This window comes from Miscanthus floridulus, chromosome 14, assembly GCF_019320115.1.
Source record: "Miscanthus floridulus cultivar M001 chromosome 14, ASM1932011v1, whole genome shotgun sequence".
NCBI lineage: Eukaryota > Viridiplantae > Streptophyta > Magnoliopsida > Poales > Poaceae > Miscanthus > Miscanthus floridulus.
Genome location: NC_089593.1, coordinates 93,608,989 through 93,630,778, shown reverse-complemented (window position 1 = coordinate 93,630,778; position 21,790 = coordinate 93,608,989).

Genomic DNA, 21,790 nt, shown 5'->3' with positions numbered 1-21,790 from the left:
TTGTGGTCCGGCCAGTTTTACTTAGTGTTTGTTTTGTAGCCCTTGCTTCTAGATCTTAATGTAAGAGAGGATCAGACACAGAGAATGTTTTTGGGTAGATATACTCCTATTAGACCTCGAGTGAGGCATGACCCCTTGTCATTGCTGGGATCGGGTGTCACATAAGATCGATGAGCCAAATAGCGAAATCGATAAGAAAAAATGTTTTTGCATTTTAGAAACATCATTCTTAATTTCTGCAAGTGAATGTGTAGGCTAGGGGTAAAAGTGACGTAGTTGTTCGATGTTCCAAGCATTGATAAAGACTTTGCCGTCGATGGTCTTGAGCTTGCAGGTGCCGGGTCAGAGCACCTCCATGACGACGTACAGTCCCTCCCACGACGGAGAGAGCATTTGTGGCGATTCTTATTGCTCTAGACGAGGTGGAGCACCATGTCCCTGCATGTTGAAGGCCTGACCCGCACCTGACGGCCATGGTACCAAGGCAATGCTTGCTGGTACTTGGCCAAGCAGAGGAGGGCAACATCGTGTGCTTCATCAAGCTGATCCATGGCATCCTCGAGGGATGACCTGACTCCCTGCTCATCATATGCCCTAACCCTCGGTGCTCCGTAGTTGAGGTCAGATGGGAGGACTGCCTCGAAACCATAGACCATGAAGAAAGGTGTGTACTTGATCGCCTGGCTGGGGGTCATCCTCAAGCTCTAGAGTACCACGAGAAGCTCTGCAACCCATCGTCCACCGAATTTGTTTAGTCGACTGAAGATCCTAGGCTTAAGGTCTTAAAAGACCATATCGCTCACGCTCTCAACCAACGCATTCGTGTGGGGGTGCGCCATGGTAGCCCAATCGACGCGGATGTGGTAGTCATCACAAAATCGAATGATTTTTTCCTAGTGAATTGTGTGTCATTGTCTATGAGGATGGAGTTTAGGACTCTAAAGCGGTGGACGATATCGAGGAAAAATTGCATGGCTTGCTCGGATTTGATCATAGAGATCGGCCGAGCCTCTATCCATTTTGTGAACTTGTCCACGGCGACAAGCAAGTGCGTGTAGCCCCTGAGTGCTCTTTTGAGGGGTCTGACTAGATCAAGCCCCTAGACCATGAATAGCCACAAGATAGGGAATGTCTAGAGCGCTTGGGCCAGTAGGTGGGTTTAACGAGCGTAGTCCTGACACCCTTCATAGGTGCGCACAATTTGCTTGGCGTCAGCCACCATGGTTGGCTAGTAGAAGCCCTGTCTAAACATGTTTTTGACCAAGGTTCTAGGAGTGGCATGATGTCTGCAGACCCCAGCATGGATGTCCTTGAACAATAGCCTCCCTTATTCAATGGGGATGCAACACTGTAGGATCTTGGTGTGGCTTCGCTTGTAGGGCTCCCCCTCAATAATGACAAAGGACTTGGCATGGTGTGTGGGCCACTAGGCCTTCGTTTTGTCCGTTAGGAGCACCTCACAGAGGAGGTAATCGAGGTAAGGTGTCCTCTAGTCAGCTAGAGGGTTTGGCTCTGCCACTAGATCTTCATCAAGCTCTATGACCTCGGGGTCAGAAGGAGCCGACGGATGGTTAGCCCTGGAGCCTAGGACAGGCGGCCCATCACCGGTCTATTCTAGCTCCTTGTAGTGGACCAAGGGCTTATACTGATCGCTGGTGAAGATACCCGTTGGCACCGGCTCTCAGTCGGACGCCATTTTTGCTATCGTGTTGGCTGCCTCATTGAGCCAGCTCGGGATGTGGTTGAGTTCAAGGCCATCAAACTTGTCCTCTAGCTAGCAGACTTCTTGGTAGTACGTAGCCATCTTGGTGCTATGGCTGCTTGACTCCTTCATGACTTAATCAATGACTAGCTATGAGTCACCTAAGACATCAAGCCGTCAGATGCCCAACTCGATGGCAATGTGTAGGCCGTTGATGAGCGTCTCATATTTGGCCACATTGTTGGAGATCGGGAAGTGGATACGAACCATGTACCTTATGCGCACCCCAAGGGGCAAAACAAAGACTAGTCCCACGCCTGTGCCTTTCTTCATTAGTGATCCATCAAAGTACATCACCTAGTATTCATGGTCGATGGCTACTGGCGGCATCTGGATCTAGGTCCATTCTACAATGAAATCGGCCAGCGCTTGGGACTTGGTGGCCGTTTGAGGGGCATACAAAATGCCCTAAACCATCAACTTGAGTACCCACTTCGTGATTCTTCCTATGACATCCTAGTTTTGGACGACTTCACCGAGAGGGAAGGATGTCACGACCATCACTGGGTGCAACTTGAAGTAGTGATGCAACTTCCTTTTGTCGATCAGGATGACATACAAGAGCTTCTGGATTTAGGGGTAGCAAGTCTTGGAATCAGACAAGACTTCGCTAATGAAGTATACTAGACACTGCACCTTGATGGCGTGTCCCTCTTCTTCCTGTTCTAACAACAGGGCGACGTTGACCACTTGCGTGGTGGCCATAAAGTAGGAGTGGTTCCCTATTAGTCGGTGGGACCAGAATTGGGGCTTTCATCAGGATTTCCTTGACCTTGTAAAGTGCCTCCTAAGCCTCAACCGTGCATGCAAATTGGTCGGTTTTCTTTAGGAGTCGGTACAGGGGAGGCCTCGTTCACCAAGGCACAAGATAAAATGGCTAAGTGCAGCGAGGCACCCCGTAACTTGTTGTACTCCCTTTAGATTTTATATCAGGCCCATCCTCATGATGGTCGAGATCTTCTCCAAGTTGGCTTTGATGTTGTGCTTAGAGACGATGAACCCAAGCAGCATACCCCTTGGGACACCAAAAACACATTTCTCAGGGTTGAGTTTGATGTCATTTGCCTAGAGTTTCGCAAAGGTTTGCTCTAGGTCTGCTACAAGCTGGTCAGCTTGTTTGGACTGGACCACGATGTCATCCACTAAGCCTCAACAGTTCGCCTGATGAGGTCCCCAAAACATTTGAGCATACAACGCTGGTATGTAGCCCCTACATTTTTCAGACTGAATGGCATCGTGACATAGCAGAACAATCCGAATAGAGTGATGAAAGAAGTCGTGAGCTGGTTAGATTCTTTCATCACGATCTGATGGTACCTAGAGTATGCATCAAGGAAGCAGAGGGTTTCACACCCCGAGGTCAAGTTGACTACTTGATCTATATGTGGCAAAGGAAACAGATCCTTTGGACATGCCTTGTTGAGATTCGTGTAGTCAACACACATTCTCCATTTCCTATTCTTTTTTTGTACAAGGGCGGGATTGGTTAACCACTCGGGATGATATACTTCCTTGATGAATTTGGCCACCAAAAGTTTCATGATCTCCTCGCTGATGGCCCCACACTTCTCATTGAAGCGATGCAGGTGCTACTTTACTGGCTTGGAGCCTGGCCTGATCTTCAAGGTGTGCTTAACGACTTCTATCGAAATGCCTGGCACGTCCAAGGGTTTCCACGCAAAGATATCTCTGTTGGTGTGGAGGAAGTCGATGAGTGCGCTTTCCTATTTGGAGGAAAGCATGATGCTGATGTGCACCACTTTGTCCTTGGAGCTGCTAGGGTCTATGAGGACCTCCTTGATGCCCTCCATAGGCTCAAAAGATCTAGCCGACCGCTTGGAGTTAGGTGCTTCCTTGGTGGTCCCCTCCTTGATGACCGCGAGCTCCTCAGAGGTGATAATCGCCGAGGCATGCTCATAGCACTCAACTTCGCACTTGTAAGCATGCTAGAAGGAGGTGCAGATGGTGATGACCCCATGCGAGCCTAGCATCTTGAGCTTCATGTAAGTGTAGATGGGGATGGCCATGAACTTCGCATAGCATGGTCATCCTAGGATGGCGTGGTAGGTTTCGCGGAACCCAACAACCTCGAGGGTGAGGGTCTCCATCCTATAGTTGGCTAGATCCCTAAAGGTGATGGACAGGTCGATCTACCCGAGCGATATGACTTGTTTCCCTAGCACGACGCCATGGAAAGGCACCCCGGTCGATCGGATGTGCGACCGGTCGATGCCCATGGCATCAAGCATCTTAGCATACATGTGTGGGGGGTACGACCCCAGATACCCATGGCAGACCACATGGTCTGTGCCCCTTAGGGTGGCCTAGCCCACAAGATGAAGCCTTGCGGGGCATGATGCTGCCCGGCGTCTCCCGCAAGACACCAGAAAGATATCCTGAAGATACTACGAGATCTGTTAGGATACATATGATCTCATGATTCCTATAATCTTCTATTACTTTCTAGTTATCTCCTAGATCTAACTGACTTGTAACCCTACCCCCGGACTATATAAGGCGGGCAGGGACCCCCTCTAAACTCACGCAATATCATACGATAGCCAATACAATCCAACAGACCACAGGAGTAGGGTATTACATCATACTGACAACCTGAACCTGTCTAACTCGTGTGTCTCTATTATCTTCTTGTTCTCGATTACATGCATCTCTGCCGATCAATCTACCTTCGTGGGATACCCCTCGAAGGACTGCCAACGATATTCTATCGACAGTTAGTGTGCCAGTTAGGGGTGTGCGTGCTATTTCTATATCAAACAAGATGGTACATTCTGTAGGCTCTTTGTCTCTCCCACAGCCCGACTAGATCTTCATGGTTGGATCAATCTTATGGATCATCAACGCTGATGGAGTTGGAGAGCTCATCGAGCCGGTGTAGATCGATACTGCACTGATCACCCCAACACCTGCGATTTTAGATCCAATCTCAGAACCACCTCTGAGGTCATCTTCACCGACAACTCGCCACTCGCTCCCCTACTACCAGAGGAGGCAAATCAACAATGACGATCTGATCGCATCCATCGATCGGGTTGGCCAAAAGCTCATCAATTGTTTCTCCATCATAGGATTGGCTCTGACCACTCTAGTTTAGTACCGACCACCCTCCGATCCAGATCTATCGGAGGCTGGTTAGGAGACTCTAGGGGTCATGGCCCTATCCTTCGGGCTCACCAATGTCGCCACCACCTACCAAGATGCCCTAAGGGGCAAGTTCACCGACCAGGTTGGAGATGTCCATCCTTTCGCTGACCAGATCGTCGGCCAGCTCCCATCGGCTGTCAACATGCTGCACGTTGGCCAATGCCCTGGAGCATCCCTCCAAACCATCTTGGAGGAGAATCTAGACTCTGAGTCCTAGGGCTCTATAGAGACTATCGCCGAGACCACCACCGAACAACTGCCTCTCCCTCCTTTCCATGGTGGCACAATCTTCAATGTTAGTGTCAACAGCCCCCCGTGTGAATGGGAAACTAAAGAGGACCGTGCCACCACGTCAACAGGAACATCAACAATGAGCAGCGCTGAGCAAATGAGGCTACTCTTGTGATGGCTGAGGCTTAGCTTGACTTGCAAGGAAGGCCACGCCAACTCCACCCCAACCTTAATGATGAATTTGTCCGTGTTGACAGCCACGACATCTATAAGACCCCAAGCGCCAACCTGGTCATGGATGCCAATGAGCTTGCTTAGCTCCCACAGACACTAGAGGTTGCCAAGGTCACTGCCATGCTTAAAGCGGGACACTGCTAGGTCAATAAGATCTGCCAGGATCAGAGACCTTCATACTCCACAAGCTCAATTCACCAATCAGCCGCACCAAGATCTGGTCACCGCCCAAGTTGTTTCACCGACCAGCACTGCGATGACAGACAACCCCTCCAGGGGGGAGCTAGGGGCAATCGCATCGAACACCTTTGCCAACACGACCAGGAGGTCGACCTAGACGTCTGAGTGCACCTCAATAATCTCTGAGACGCACGATGACATATCGACGAGCGCCGCTTCAATCGCCATGAAGAAGAAGTATGCCGCCATCAAGAGTACCAGCAAGAGTTCGGTAACCCAGACTCGGCTCTTAGGCCGCTCAACGTTGGCAATGCTATAGATCACGGCGTCGACAACCCCGAAGGTCCCCCAGCATTTACAAGGGCACTCTGAACACTCTAGTGGCCCCATGGTTTCAAAATTACTGGGGTCAAGAACTACGAGGGAAGGATGAACCCCACACAGTGGCTACAAGCTTACGCCATTGTTGTGCGCACCACCAGAAAAGATACTAGTGTCATGGCAAATTATCTTCCCATCATGCTCATGCCAACTGCCAAGAACTGGTTCACAAGCCTTACCCCGGACTCCATCGGATCCTGGGAAGAGCTAAAAAGGCCTTCATCGACAACTACATGGCTACGTGTACTCGGGCGGGCACCAAGCATGATCTGAATTGCATCTACTAGAAGCCGTCCGAGCTCATCCGTAGCTACATTAGATGCTTTTTGGAGATGATGAATTATATTCCTAACATCATGGAAGCTGAGATCATCACCGCCTTCGTCCGAGGACTCCACCACCATGACCTCCACTCTAAGTTCAATCGCAAGCTGCCAATGGGGATTGACGAGATGATTACGACCGCCAACCAGTATGCCAATGCCAAGGAAGTTGAGGTGCGCTTCAATGAGGATACCGGCACTCATCGCCCAACTCACCATAGCAACGATCGCCCCAACAACCAGCGCCACAGCGACCATTGCTACAATGACCACAGTAACCATCGGGACAGTGGCCGTGATCAGCAAGAAGGATCCAAGTCTAGTTAATATCGCCACCGCCGACCAGACCAAATCGTCGCCGCTGTCGATGAACCTCATGCCAAGCGCAACTATGATGAGCAATACAAGAAGATCCTCGATGGCCAGTGCCCTCTCCACAAAAACGCCAAGCATAAGATGAAGGACTGCCTCAGCTTGGCTAAGGAATTTTAGGCCAAAAAGCCGGACGATGACAACAACAACAGTGCCAGAAGCCACCGACCACCTAGGGGCAATAACAATGCTTTCTAGGATCATGACAAGGTGGTCACCACCATCTTCGGGGGCCTTGCCTCCATCGAGAGCAGAAGAGAACAGAAGCTCACCGCCCGTTGGGTGCTCGCTGTCAATACGGAAGACGTCGCCGTCAACCCTAGCTATCGCCCTTGGTTCGAGGTCCCCATCACCTTTAGTAGGGCCGACCAGTGGGTGAACATCCCCTACATAGGGCGTTTCCCCCTCATCCTTGATACAACCATCTAGAAAGAGCTTTTTCAAAAAAGTGCTCATCGATGGTGGGAGCGCTCTGAACCTCCTCTTCGCTAGAGCCCTAAAGGAGCTGGGCCTCAGGATAACAGATCTCACATCCTCCGACTCCTACTTCTAGGGTGTGGTACCTGGTAGGGCATCCAAACCGCTTAGAGGGATCACCCTACCAGTATAGTTTGGCACGACAAGCAACTACCACGTCGAGCACATCAACTTCTACGTCGTCGACTTCAACACCACCTATCATGCCATACATGGTCGGCCAGCTCTGGCCAAGTTCATGGTTGTACTGCACTATGCTTATCTAGTACTAAAGATGCCTTCGCCTACAGGAGTCCTGGCCCTACGGGCCAACCTCTCCATCGCCTATGCTTGCGAGACAAAGAGTGTCGCCCTTGCCAAAGCCATCGACCTCTCCATCTAGATGGCCAGTGTGGTCGCTAGCGCCAAGAAGGTGCCCACCGACGACTTGGAGATCCCATCGCTGGAGCCTCCTCATGCCTCCACCAAGTCCAAAGTGTTTACACTAAAATTTGGAAGAAGAGTCGTAGGGACTCAAAAGCTCCCAAGATCATGTCATCAAGGAATCAATTGCGTGTAGATTGGAACCAGCTGATTCGAATGCAGCACTGGAATCGGCTTTCTTCAGGTAGGCCAGTAGATAACGACAAAGGCTACAATCGGTGCCAGGACAAAGCATGTTGGACTCTACAAAAAGGGAAAGATTAGAGTCTAAGTTATCTTAAATTAGGAATGTTTTCTCTTAGGGCCAAAGATTATGATGAGTCGTGCTTAGATAGGAGTCAGACGTAGGTCCCAGGTATAAATATCAAACCCCGACTATTGTAAAAAAAATAATTAATCAAATACAAGTTACTTACTTTTTTTGGCTCCGGCCACCCCTTAGGAGTAGGAGTAGAGTAGATCTCGGCGAGTTCTTCAGCAAGTATGGCTGCATCGATCCAGTCGACCTCCACTGCTTGTTTATGAGTACCATCATGGCTTATACCTCTGTTCATACGGCTGCATCGATCCGGTTGACCTCCACTCCGACTCTGGTATAAGCTAGTTATCGATTCTTGTCTAGTTCAAGTATGACTACATCGATCCGGTCAACCTCCATTGCTCGAACTAGATTAAGGTCAAGTTATCGACTTTATCTAAGGGTGGCATTCCTTCAGATAAATTCATTAAGTTACTGATATTGCTTATCGCTTCCATTGTTTATTTAATTACAACAATATCACTTTGCTCGATTGGGATTGATCTAGATTGGCCTTATATCCTTTTTAATCCATCATTTGTTAATCTAAACCGATCTAATCTGCACTTTAAATGATGAGTTATGTTTTATTGGTTGTTTTATATCAATCATGATCGTGCATATCATGTGGTTAAGGCACGTCTGATCTTGAGTAGATCTATTGGCTATCGAAAACTATTCCATGGCCTGTTATCACGGCTTGTGTGATTCTACCTCACACCCCACTGTTAGCACCGTAGAGTGGGGATCATTATTTAGTAGATTTGTTCCTCAGAGGGCATGACCTTAACTGTGCGCTATGCCTAAATCGGCTATTTTAGCCGATATCGAGCGCTTTCACGAACAGTTTCACATCACGAGATTGTGGAAGTAGGGATAGGTTAAAAGATGTGTTAGCCCCATGATCTTATTATTGTATTACGACCTGCATGATTTTGTCTCATGCCCCACTGATATTAGTGATAAGTTAGGGTCGTCGAGTCTTTTGTTGTTTCTACGACCTGCATGATTCTACCTCATGCCCCACTTGTCATAGAGATAGATGAGATTTAATATGTTTATTAGATTTATCTTTATTAAATGGTTGAATGGTGATGAACTATTTCTTTTATATAAAAGGGGTTTAGTTACTTGCAGTCATTGGCTTAGCATAAATTAATCATTGTGGACATCCTTTTCCCATTGACCAATATTTGTCTAAATAATGATACTCATCTTGATTGATAACCGATTCTTCTTATATAACCCCATGAGCTTTAACTGATTTATTCTTATGAATATGCTAGAATCGACTATTTAGACGATCTCCTTTCATATCGACTCTTAGAGCCGCACATTCGGGACTGTCTGGCAACACTGACACGTTCTACCCTAAATTGCTGATAAACTTTCTCTCCTTGTCAATTGCAGGGTCAAATTTACTAGCACGTCTTAGGAGGAGTGTGCAAGATCGACCATCCCTGCGCTAAAGCTGGGTAGATCTCTAGCTCCATCAAGCGGACCCTTCCGGCTTACTCATGTGCCCTTAGCACGGGATGAAATTCCATGTCGACACATGTTTTTGGCACGCCCGGTGGGACCCCACAATCATCATGGCGGTTCACAACAACAATGACATCCTTATGGTACATTATGAAGATCTACCTGATGGAGATAAAGGTGTCATCAGCAAAGCTATAGAAGAATTTCAGAACAAGTGTTTGTTGTCCTACACCAAAATATGTGACAACACAATTGTTTAGAAATATCTACTACCAAGAGTTCTATTACACGGGTAGATAGATACAGCTGAAGCTGAAGATAGGCATTTCTTTATGGAAGTTGTAGACAAATCTGTTCGTGATGCCATATCAAACCATAATGAAGCTTTCTTGGACACGTTCCACAACACCATGAAAGAAGAGATTCATGGGTTTTTCAGTTGGTCAAGTTTGGTCGGCTTATTACAACATTCCAGATCCGTTGACCCAAGGGACTAATCAAGTCCATACTAGTCATCAAGAACGAGCACCAGCTGGTAATGGTGATGTCCATGTAGTTCAGGGTTCATTTGAACAAGCTCAAGGTACTACTATGAATTAGATATAGTATAATCCTAGACCATCAGTATAGCATGTGCAACAACCGATAGGGCAAGGTCAGAACTAGGTAATCAATTTTGGCACATCAGGCCACATACCATTATTGGCTCAAAAAATAGCACCATCAATTCAAAGGATCCATAGAGATATAGATCCTCATGTCTACAATCAGAGACTTCAAGCAGCAAGCCAGCAAAGGACCCAGCAGATAGAGATTCCACAGGGTTATCATTATGGCATAGATTATAACATCCTTCACATGATTCTAAATGCAGGGTATCAAGGCACATGGGATTTCAATCCACAGATGGGTCAGCAGGTGCAGGGAAATCCAAATTCACATGTTGATGAGTTGTTGCTAAAGGTGACCGAGATGATGAAGAATCCATTCAGTCTGAAGCCAAAAGAGCTGACCTTTTCATATAAATGCACATATCCAAAATGGTATGATTTGGTCGCTCTTCCCATAAATTACAGGCTCCTAGAGTTTGCTAAGTTCACTAGCCAAGACAGTACAAGCACGATAGAACATGTCAGTTAGTATCTTACACAATTGGGCGAGGCATTAGTTGAGGAAGCCTATCGAGTTCATTTCTTCTCCTTGTCCCTATCAGGGCCAACCTTCACTTGGTTTTTATCATTGCCAGTCAACTCCATTACCAACTGGGCTAACCTTGAGAAGAAATTTCATACATATTTTTATACTAGGACTAGAGAAAAGAAGATTATCTATTTGACAACTATAAGGCAGAAGACTAATGAATCGAGCACTGAGTTTCTTCAGAGGTTCTGAGAAATAAGGAACTTATGCTTCTCATTAAACTTGGCTAATGATCAGCTAGCTGCTTTGGCCGTTCAAGGTATGCTGCCAATGTGAAAAGAGAAACTATTGGAACAAGAATTTGACAACTTGGGTCAATTGGCTCAATGAGTGGCAGCGCTCAATAGCCAATTCTAGAGCATGTGTAGGGACACTAGATTCCAGAAGAGTACCATAGTTACCGAAGCTTATAATCCATACTCAGTCGATGATGGCTATGAAGATGAAGAAGAAGAGGTTGCTGTGGCTGAATGGAATTAGGGCAAAAAGACAGTAATGGTGCAAACTCCTTAGGGTAGAGGATTGAAGAGAGCTATGACTTTGATGTCACCAAATCAAACAAGCTCTTCGATTTCTTGCTTGAGAAGGGACAGATCAAGTTGCCCGATAATCATGTTATGTTGCCCCCTGATCTGTTGAAGAATAAGAAGTTATGCAAATTCTATAATGCTACTTCTCATTCCACTAATGAATGCAGAACTTTCCGGCAGCATATACAGAGGGCTATTTAGCAAGGAAGGCTCAAATTTGATACGCCTCGAAAAATAAAAGTTGATGATAATCCTTTCCTAGGAGATCAAAACATAGTTCATGCTAAGCTGCTCAAAGGAAAGACTAAGGTCTTAACATCGACCAAATCAAGAGAAGCTAGAACAGTCGATCCCAAGATGCAAATATCAGCTGATGAGTATAGGGAGCTTAGAAGACGTCACGCTAAGCAAAAGAGCCGATATGAGCGGGGGGGGGGACATCAAAAGATGGGGCAACAAAGCCATGAGTTACATCTCGGGTCCTATTGAATAAGTGACAATGACAGAAGGAAAAGAATTATCAATGTTGGTTAAAAGATCAAGAATACCAGCATCAATTGAAAAAAGAGAGGTATGAAAGGAAACAAGCCGAATCACATTAGAATTATCCTTTCTTCAGACATTGTTGGAATGAAGGTTTGAAGTTGCCTACCAGACATGACTGTCTAGAATGCAGTAATCAATATTAGGAGTTTAGGCAATCTCAAACCAACCGCCGGTCTATCCATGCTTAGGATGCATATCGACATAATAACATGGATCGACGCTTAAAAAATGGAAGTATTCATAATTGGCTTGGAAAAAGAATAGTTGATCAAGACTGGGCTGATTATGAAGAAGAGGGCAACGAGAGAAAATATATTTGGCTAGAAGGCCAATGGTGTCCAGGAGGTTTGACAAGAAGCCAGAAGAGAAGGGTGCAACGCCTAAGGAACAAAGAATTAGAATAGGCTCAGGCATTCGGTAAACCTCAAGTATGGCGTACTAAGCAAACAGCCGATAGAAAGCAACCATCGCATAATAACCAAATGACTTTTCTGTTGCCATTAGAATTCAGAGCTCCGGTAGATCAAGAAGTGTATTCAGATTTTGATGAATCAAAGTATGAGGAGATAGTTGCCAAGTTGACGGTTATATAGCAAGCAATATTTGATAAACCAGTCAAGCATCGGCACTTAAAAACTTTTTATGTGAAAGGTTTGGTTGATGGGAAGCCGATGAAGAAGATGTTGATAGACGAAGGTGCTTCTGTCAATCTTATGCCTTACACCACTTTTCATAAACTTGGCAAGGGACCAAGAGATCTAATGGAGACTGACATGATGCTTAAGGATTTTGGAGGTAATGTGTCTAAGACCCGGGGGGCAATAAACATCGAACTAACAATCGGGAGTAAGACTCTGCTCACCACATTTTTCGTCATCGATGGAAAAGGGTCGTATAGCCTGCTCCTCGATCGTGATTGGATTCATGCAAACTATTGTGTGCCATCGACCATGCATCAGTGTTTGATTCAATGGCATGGGGATGATGTCGAACTAGTTTGCGCTGATGAGTTTGTGAGCATCGCAATAGCCGATCCAGTCTTTTGGGAACTAGAAGACTTTGAATGCTTTTCTGGCAAGTTTATGGGAAGGAGGCTTCATCAAGATCAGCAATGAAAGCCAACAGCCGATGTAAGCGATTGGCTCTAAGAGTTTGTTTTCATGAATAGTCACGGCTTCATGTTGGCCATTGGAATAAAGAAAAATAAGCATTAGTTCTGAGTATGGGTTTAGGCCGACGTATGAATGCTAAATGGAATCCTAAGTGCGGATCAGAATTGATTGATTTCTTAAACAAAGTTTTGTTGCACTTAATGAGATGCTTGCTCTAGATCGATCGATCGTTTAACCTTTGGTATGAAAAGTTCTATGGCAAAAAATATTTAAAGGGATGTTATCCTAACATTTGATCAATACTCGATAGCCGATTCGTTTAGTCGTCGGCTCTAATAGCCGGTACCAGACAGGTATCGCCTCTAGTTCAAAAAATGAAGAAACTTAAAAGACATGAAAGCCGATATGATATGTATCGCCTCTAGAGCAAAGAATAAAAACAAAAACAGTCATACACAAGGGCATTGCACTGAGACACATTCATGAAAGAACAGGAGTCTTTGTTTATCGGATTACCCTAAGTACAAACTAAGGAAAGACCTTGTTCACTACATCCTAAGCGGATGTAATGTCCACAATGGCCTCCACGGCAACGATGAATTCTTCGAGCAGGTCCTCATGTCCCTCAGGGCCATCGCCAATCAGGAAGCCAACCTCCATGGTGTGCAGGTCATACCCGGTCTAGACTTGCACCGCAGTTAGCGCCACCGACGCACCATGATGAATGCCGTGGAGGGCGATCTCCTAAGCGTGGGCCGGGATATCTTGGAGGCGAGCGTTGATGAGGGAACCCCAAGCGTTGACAGCATCTATGGCCATGTTCGCCGCCAGTTGGAGGGACTCCAACTGAACCATCAGGGCTAGCGATCACAGAAGACTATCAAAATAAAGACGGTAGAAATTAGAATAGAAGCATTCATGGAACTTGTCTTACCTGCCACCGCGGCATCAGACTTAGCCAACCATGGTCGAACAGCACTGGCCTCCTCCTCAGCTGCATTAAGGGCCGCTTGGAAGACCCCTAGATGGATCTCAAGCTGGCCATTTTTCTGAATCGCCTCAGAATAGCGGTCCTTGGCCACCCTCAATTCTCGAAAGAAGCACCTGGCATCATCGCCGTTATACGAGTTGGAAGAATTCAATGACGAAGCTAGCACAGAAGATGCAATGTTAGAAGGCTTGCCGACCCTGGGGAGGAGACAAAGGCTGTCATTCACGATGAACCTATAGGCGAGTCAGAAAAGATCATCATCATGAATAAAGGATGTCAATCTTACCTCATGCATCAGAGGCATTGGCTCATCATCATGTTCTCCTCTAGGAGTTCCTCCGTTGCACGTTTGCCACAGTTCTCCTTGCTGGCCATGAAGTTGATCGAGTCTATAGGAAGAGAGAAAGGCCGCTATAGAGTTCTGCGAGGGCGAAGAAAAGCAAAGAAATATGAAATATTGCAAGTGCGGATGTGTTCAAGGCCAGGGCCCTTGGCCAGTATTTGAAGCCACAGGACGAAGGGGTAGATGCCTCGGGTCATGCAAAAGGCAACCGCAATTAATAGGAGGCGAAGCGTCACCTCGCTAATATCGAAGAGAATACAACGCCGGATGACTAAGGATAGAAGATTGAAGGGCTCTCTTAATAAAGGCCATGTTTTCAGACCTAAATAGGATTAAGACCAAGAGTCTAGAATCAGTTATTTTCAAAATAAGCTCTTTAGCCAGAACAAAGGAAAACACAGTAAGACAACGGAAAGTGTAGTTGTCATTGATTCTATGCAAAGGCATATGTTGATATACGAATTACGAGTCTGAAACATCCTGGATCGCTCTCAACACTTATAGTCAAATAGCATCAGCTTCTATGATCTATTTTTTGTCTTCTTCGGCTGATGCAGTAATGCTCTTGAGGCTACTTCGGTGGCTCTACCTTCTCTGACTTTGGCCAATGGTTCCCGTTTCTTTTGTTGAATAGCATTAGGTATTTGAGCCAGGATGGACTTATGACGATCAATGGCAATAAGACTCTGGAAAAGGCTTGGGATGGATTACCCTTGAGGGCTAAGAGCAAAAGAGCTGAATGATTTGTCAGCCGAAGTCTACAAGAATCTTGTGATGGATGACTTAGAAGACTTGAGTTGCCTTCGGCTGCGTGCTCTTAAAAAACATTAAAGCCCATAAACTGAGGATTGCAAAATATTACAATTAAAAGGTCAAGAATGAGCAATTTTCTAAGATAAATTTGGTCTGGAGAGTAAAATTACCGATCGGGTCAAAGGACAGCAAGTTTGGTAAATGGTCACCTAGTTGGGAAAGCTTATGGTTTTTGGTGGCGTTCGAGCCCTTGATTATTTTTGGCTGTGTTCGAGCCATGCTTTCTTTTGTGATGATTTGGTATCATCATGTTGGAGGGATTTGGTATCTTCCCGATATTTGTGTTTCCGACCCCTGAGAAGTCATAGTAGAGTTATATGGATATCTAAGGTAGCGTACATTTAGGTACGAGGTCTCGTTAGGTCTATTTCGTTTACTGATCATGGATGGGGTTGCACCTATTGTGTGGGGAAATTTGTACACCTCTACAGAGTTACTTAAACCTATTCGAATAGCCTCGTCCTTGGAATGAGCAAATGCTAGGATGGGATACTATGATTAGTTTTACTTTTATATGTAATGAAACTAGTAATAGAATTGATGCTAATCCAGGTACTAGTGGGAATGGTAATACTCCGCTATGACCCAACCCTTAATTATAATCACCACTACACTTCTATTTTCACCCTATGGTAAGGGCTTGCTGAGTACGCATGTACTCACCCATTGTTGACACACAGACCTCAGCATGGAAGAAGACTATGACTTCGATGAGGAAGCGTACCACGAGGATTAGGATTCCCGCGAGGAAATACATTCGTAGGAGTATGACATCGTGGCTAGGGTTTCGGCCGCGCTCAAGTTGTCTGTGGAATAGGACACTGCTTTGCTATATAATAATCTCGCTCTAGAGACCACCAACAATTCCATTTCATGGCCGTAGTCTTCCGCTAGATATGTAGCCTATGACCATGCCCCTTGGGACCACTATTATAAGACCTTATTTCTAGATATCAATAAAGCTCGGAACCTTTTATTATATATCTGTGTATCATTATTGTGATTTGTGCGTATTTGTGTGTGATCCTAACACAAATACGGATGCACTTAGGACTCTCAAATTGAGGGGCCGATAGTATCTCTGCGACATGTTGCTTGGCGCTGCTCGCCCACTCCATCTGCACTGTCGCTAGTTGGACGAATGGCGCTACCGCCATCGCTCAACATATGGTAAAGAACAAGCGAAATGATAGAAGATCAGTCAACATTTTGGTGTGCATAGGCTGGAAGACTCAACCAGGGTATGGATAAACCCGTTGAAAAATTAATTACAAAGTTCTAATTAACATTAAGTTGATTTAAGATGCATATAAATTTCTTTGGGAGCTCCACTGGAGTAATAAACAGATCATAGTAATCAGATTACGATACAAAAAATGATAGACTATATGATGGGTTATTATTGAGTCTGTCTACTACACAACCATGTGTTTTATGTAGTTTCAATACATGAATTTTTTTGCACCATAAGATTAAGATCCCACCCTTCTTCTACCTCCAGCCTCCAGCTTCCACAGATCATAGATCACAATTTTTTTTTCTATGGAAGAACAAATCACAGATCCCACCCAGATCCCGAAGATGAGCACCGACGTGCTCCAGTCGCTAAACCTCCCGCCGCTGCCTCCGGCAATCTGAGCAGCAGCCTCTGACACCGCCTCGCTCTTCTTCATATCATCTTGCTCTTGAGCAGGAGAATCGGCGCCTGGAGGGCCCTGGAGGGATGAGTCTCTACAGAGTTGGGCCTAGCCACGGCGCCGCACTCCTGGCCGGCACGCAGCGGCGTTGACGAACAGAGGGGCTCTGGCGCCACTAGTGATGGAGGCTACGGTGGTTCTCGCGCCGAGGGCCATCAGCAGTGGAGAGGACGGGAGAGTAAGAGAGACAAAATTAATCCATGTGTTTTTTTGCTAAAACATATGTGTGTTGTATAGCATTTCTGTTATTATAATCAAAACCCATTATTCTCATAATCCTATAGTTGAGATGAGACATGATTTAGGGGGATTATAGGTGCTAAAAGTGCAACTTGTCCCCCAATCGATTGTCCAACTTACCAAATCAAAAGATAACATAGGATTTTCCCACTTTAGCCGACCATAATGAGCCACAATAATCAAAGGAGCCAAACACTCAAATTATTATATTCCATAATCATCATTATAGTAATAATTCTATACATAATAATCTAGATTATAATAATAATTCGGGTGTGATCCAAAAATGCCCAAAGTGATTATTCGGACGAAACAACATATAATATTTAGTTGTCACACGTCACCGCATTATTACGAGAAAACATCATAAAAAAAGTAGAACAATAGTTATGAATTGTGACTCCTAAATAAATATGGCCCGGTTCTCCCGATTCTTTTAGAGGTCATCAGCGAAATAAAGGTAGCAATATAATAGCGTGTCTCATACTGCTCAGTAGTCACAAACAAATGCGCTCTTGCATGCCTGCACAATACTAAGTTAGGTAGGTACATGGTAGACAAACCCACACGAACGTACCATTAATCCTCTGGTTCCAATTTAGTATTCCTAGGCCCTAGCATCATGCATCAGAATCCAAATCCACACCCCAATCCAAATCTGAATCCACCACACCCAACTGCTGTTCCAGGAAAGACTTGACACCTTCATCCTCCCATTCCAATTCATTCCAAGCACTCAGCTCTGCACATGAGTTGTCTGAAAACAATTTCCATATGGAGGTCCTGATCATCCCCACCAAAGCATGACTGTTTCATGTAATGCACAGCAGATTCCCATTGTTTCGGATTACTTTTGCCGTACATTGCCCTTCCCACAGTTATCAAAGCTAATGGCAAGCCCTTCAGTTCCTCCACAAGTTCCTTTGCAAGAGCTTCAATACGAGGACTAGACGATAGAGTCCCCTGTCCGACTTTGTCCGACTTTGTCTTGAAATAGCTGCCAGGCCTCATCATCGGGCAAGCATGCCATGTTGATCTCTTTTCTTACGTCCATTTGACCACACACCGCTTTGGATCTTGTTGTGAGAACCACTTTGCGTCTCTGTTGTGCTCCACTTCAAGGGGATACAATATGCCCACTGCTTCCAGATCAATCCAATTCCAAACGTCATCTAATACAACAACAACAACAAAGCCTTTAAGTCCCAAATAAATTGGGGTAGTCTAGAGTTGAAACCCAGCAGGCACGTGAATAGCTGTTTTCCAAGCACTCCTATCTAAGGCTAAGTCTTTGAGTATATTCCATCCTTTCAAGTCTCTTTTCATTGCCTCTACCTAAGTCAACTTTGTTCTTCCTCTGCCTCTCTTCACGTTACTATCCTGGCTTAGGATTCCACTACGCACCGATGCCTCTGGAGGTCTCCGTTGGACATGTCCAAACCATCTTAACCGGTGTTAGACAAGTTTTTCTTCAATTGGTGCTACCCCTAATCTATCACGTATATCATCGGTCCGAACTCGATCCCTTCTTCTATGACCATAAATCCAACGCAACATACGCATTTTCACAACACTTATCTGTTGAACATGTTGTCTTTTCGTAGGCTAATATTTTGCACCATACAACATAGCAGGTCTAATCGCCGTCCTATAAAACTTACCTTTTAGCTTCTGTGGTACCCTTTTGTGATGAGGACATCACTACTTCATTGCATACAAGCCAAGGAGAAGAGGAGGTCCAGCATGGGCGTCCAATTCATCTTTCTCATGGTGGAGGCCCAGTCCAACTGAAGTTGGAGCCCATCTCGGGTTTCAGGACTAGTTTATCATAAAACTGGTCACATAGGCGCATTTAGGCTCCGTTTTCAATGATCCACATATAGATGGAAAGATAATTTGATAAGGAAGCCAATGCAAGTAGTCTCACGTCAAAAGCTCTTCAGAATCAACAGGAATCGTTGAAACAAGTCAGCATCCATAATCTATCAGGGTGTTGCGACACTGTCTTTTAGTCCGTTGGACCGTGTATTTTGTTTGGGCCCATTAGGGAGTGCGTCTAGGGGTGATGCCCAAGACTCTATAATTAGCAGTCGTCGCTCTCCTTAGGGTTTGGGTTTTGTTTAGTTCTTAATTTTCTTGTGAAATAGACATCGTTTTGCTGCAACTGTGCAACCAAGGTCGCTTGCTGTGAACCAGTGCCCCAGTTCTTGATCTTGTTCGCTTGTGGCGATTAGTCCTTTCAAATAAAGACTTGAACTCCTTCTCATTATCATAAGCCTCATATATATTTGCAATTTCATATTGCGTTCACCCCATTCTTGCTTGTGTTCCTGATTCGCTTGCAGGAAAGCCTTCTCGGCTAGGTCAATCGCGTTCGCGTGGTTAAGAACCAACAGAGCTGTGGTGTAACGGTTGTGGGGGTCTGAATCAGTCTTGGTTCAAAGCCTAGATTGTGAACATCGAGTCTCCACCAATCGATGCTATCATACCTTTCAGAAGATCAGGCCTTGTCTATATCATTTTGTCACATAGAAAACCAGATGCTTGGCGCCACTTCATTCACCCTGCTTTGATTCTATGGCTAATATCTTCATCAATATTCTCGTCTCTCTGTAGCATTGATCCTAAATATCGAAAGGTATCCTTCCTAGGCACTACTTGACCTTCCAAACTAATATCTTCCTCCTCCCGAGTAGTAGTGCCGAAGTCACATCTCATATACTCAGTTTTAGTTCGACTGAGTCTAAAACCTTTGAACTCCAAAGTCTTCCGCCATAACTCTAGTTTCTGATTCACTCCTGTCAGGCTTTCATCAACTAGCACTACATCGTCCGCGAAAATCATATACAAAGGGATGTCCCCTTGTATATCCCTTGTAACCTCATCCATCACTAAGGAAAACAGATAATGGCTCAAAGCTGACCCTTGATGTAGTCCTATCCTAATCGGGAAATCATCTGTGTCTCCATCACTTGTTCGAACTCTAGTCACAACATTATTGTACATGTCCTTAATGAGCCCGACGTACTTCGTTGGGACTTTATGTTTGTCCAAAGCTCACCACATAATATTCCTTGGTATTTTATCATAAGCCTTCTCCAAGTCAATAAAAACCATGTATAGGTCCTTCTTCTTCTCCCTATACCGCTCCATAACTTATTTTATTAAGAAAATGGCTTCTATGGTTGACCTTCCAGACATGAAACCAACTTGGTTTATAGAGACCCGCGTTATTGCTCTCAAGCGATGCTCGATAACTCTCTCCCATAGCTTCATAGTATGGCTCATCAACTTAATTTCCCGATAATTAGTACAACTTTGAATATCCCCTTTATTCTTGTAGATCGGTACCAATATACTTCTCCTCCACTCATCGTGCATCTTGTTCGATCAAAAAATATGGTTGAACAGCTTGGTTAGCCATACTATAGCTATGTCCCCAAGACATCTCCACATCTCGATTGGGATACCATCCTGTCCCATCGTCTTACCTTTTTTCATCCTTTTCAACGCATCTCTGACCTCAGATTCTTAGATTCTCTGGACAAAGCGTCTATTGGTGTTATCAAAAGAGTCATTCAACTGAAAGATTGTGTCCATATTCTCACCATTAAACAATTTATCAAAATACTCTTGTCATCGATGTCGGATCTCATCTTTCTTCACCAAAAGATGCTTCCTTTCATCCTTAATGCACTTAACTTGGTTGAAGTCCTTTGTCTTTCTCTCACGAACCCTAGCCATCTTATAAATGTCCTTCTCTCATTCCTTCGTATTTAAATGTTGGTAAAGATCCTCGTACGCTCTACCATTTGCCACACTTCGCTTTGCATTTTGGAAATTTTACAGTTCAACAAGTTTCCTGAAATAAATAATGTTTTCATTGAATAGGACACGGACTCAACAAATAAATATAGTAAAACTGACACGTTTACTGAAATTGTAAGGATAGAACATTTACTGTGTATTGATCAGGTCGATGATTTTGATTAGCAAGGAAGCACAATCTCATCGTTGTCACAACCTTATACTCGTGATACAACACAAAGAACGTCCAAAATGTAAACACATGGGACATTGCTATGTGTGCCCAAAACCTATGAAAATAGTTCAAGAATTCAGTAGATATATCTCTATACTCAAAAAGACAAAACATAGAAAATTTATCAGACTATGTTAAGTAATACTAGTAGAAATGAAAGAATATTTCAATCCTCAACTACATAAATGCACAGATGCTTGAATTTTTTTTTTGAAGATATCAGAAATGATTGTGTTTCTTTTGATCGTAATCTTACAATCACTACGAGATACAGTAGTTTTGCCGAGTGCCAGGGGCACTCGGCAAAGGCCCAAAAACATTCGGCAACTGCTTTGCCGAGTGTAACACTCGGCATACAACACACGACATCTGTGTGTCGGCAAACAGTAGTTTGTCGAGTGTTTTTTATCGTGCACTCGGCAAATAGTTTGTCGAGTGTCAATAAACACTCGGCAAAAATAAACTCTCGGTAAAAAAAAGTTAACGGGATGGCACGGTGACAGCGATTTTGCCGAGTGCACAACGGAAAAACACTCGGCAAAATGCAGTGTATCAATCTTTTTGTGCTCTAATTAAGACTCTATGCTAATCTCCAACAAGACTGAGAAAATGGATATTAGATATCTGAAAATGAGAGGTTAGAACAGACCCAATCGAAATGTTGTATCATGCAGCACAAAACTATCTCGATAAAAGGGAGGCACGCACAGTTCTAGCATTGCAAGATGCACTAAACAACACATATCATTAGCAAGTAGAGAATTACAGCCTGTTCGGGAGGCCGTATCGTATCGTGGATTATTTACTGCTGGCTGGTTTGGTGTGAGAGAAAAACACTGTTCCCGGCTGGAAATTTACGATTGTTTACGAGCAAGCGAACAGGCTTAGTTCACACCTTTTTGAACCTTTTCCTAGATTTGGTATTGAAAGCTTGTCAATTTCGTCATA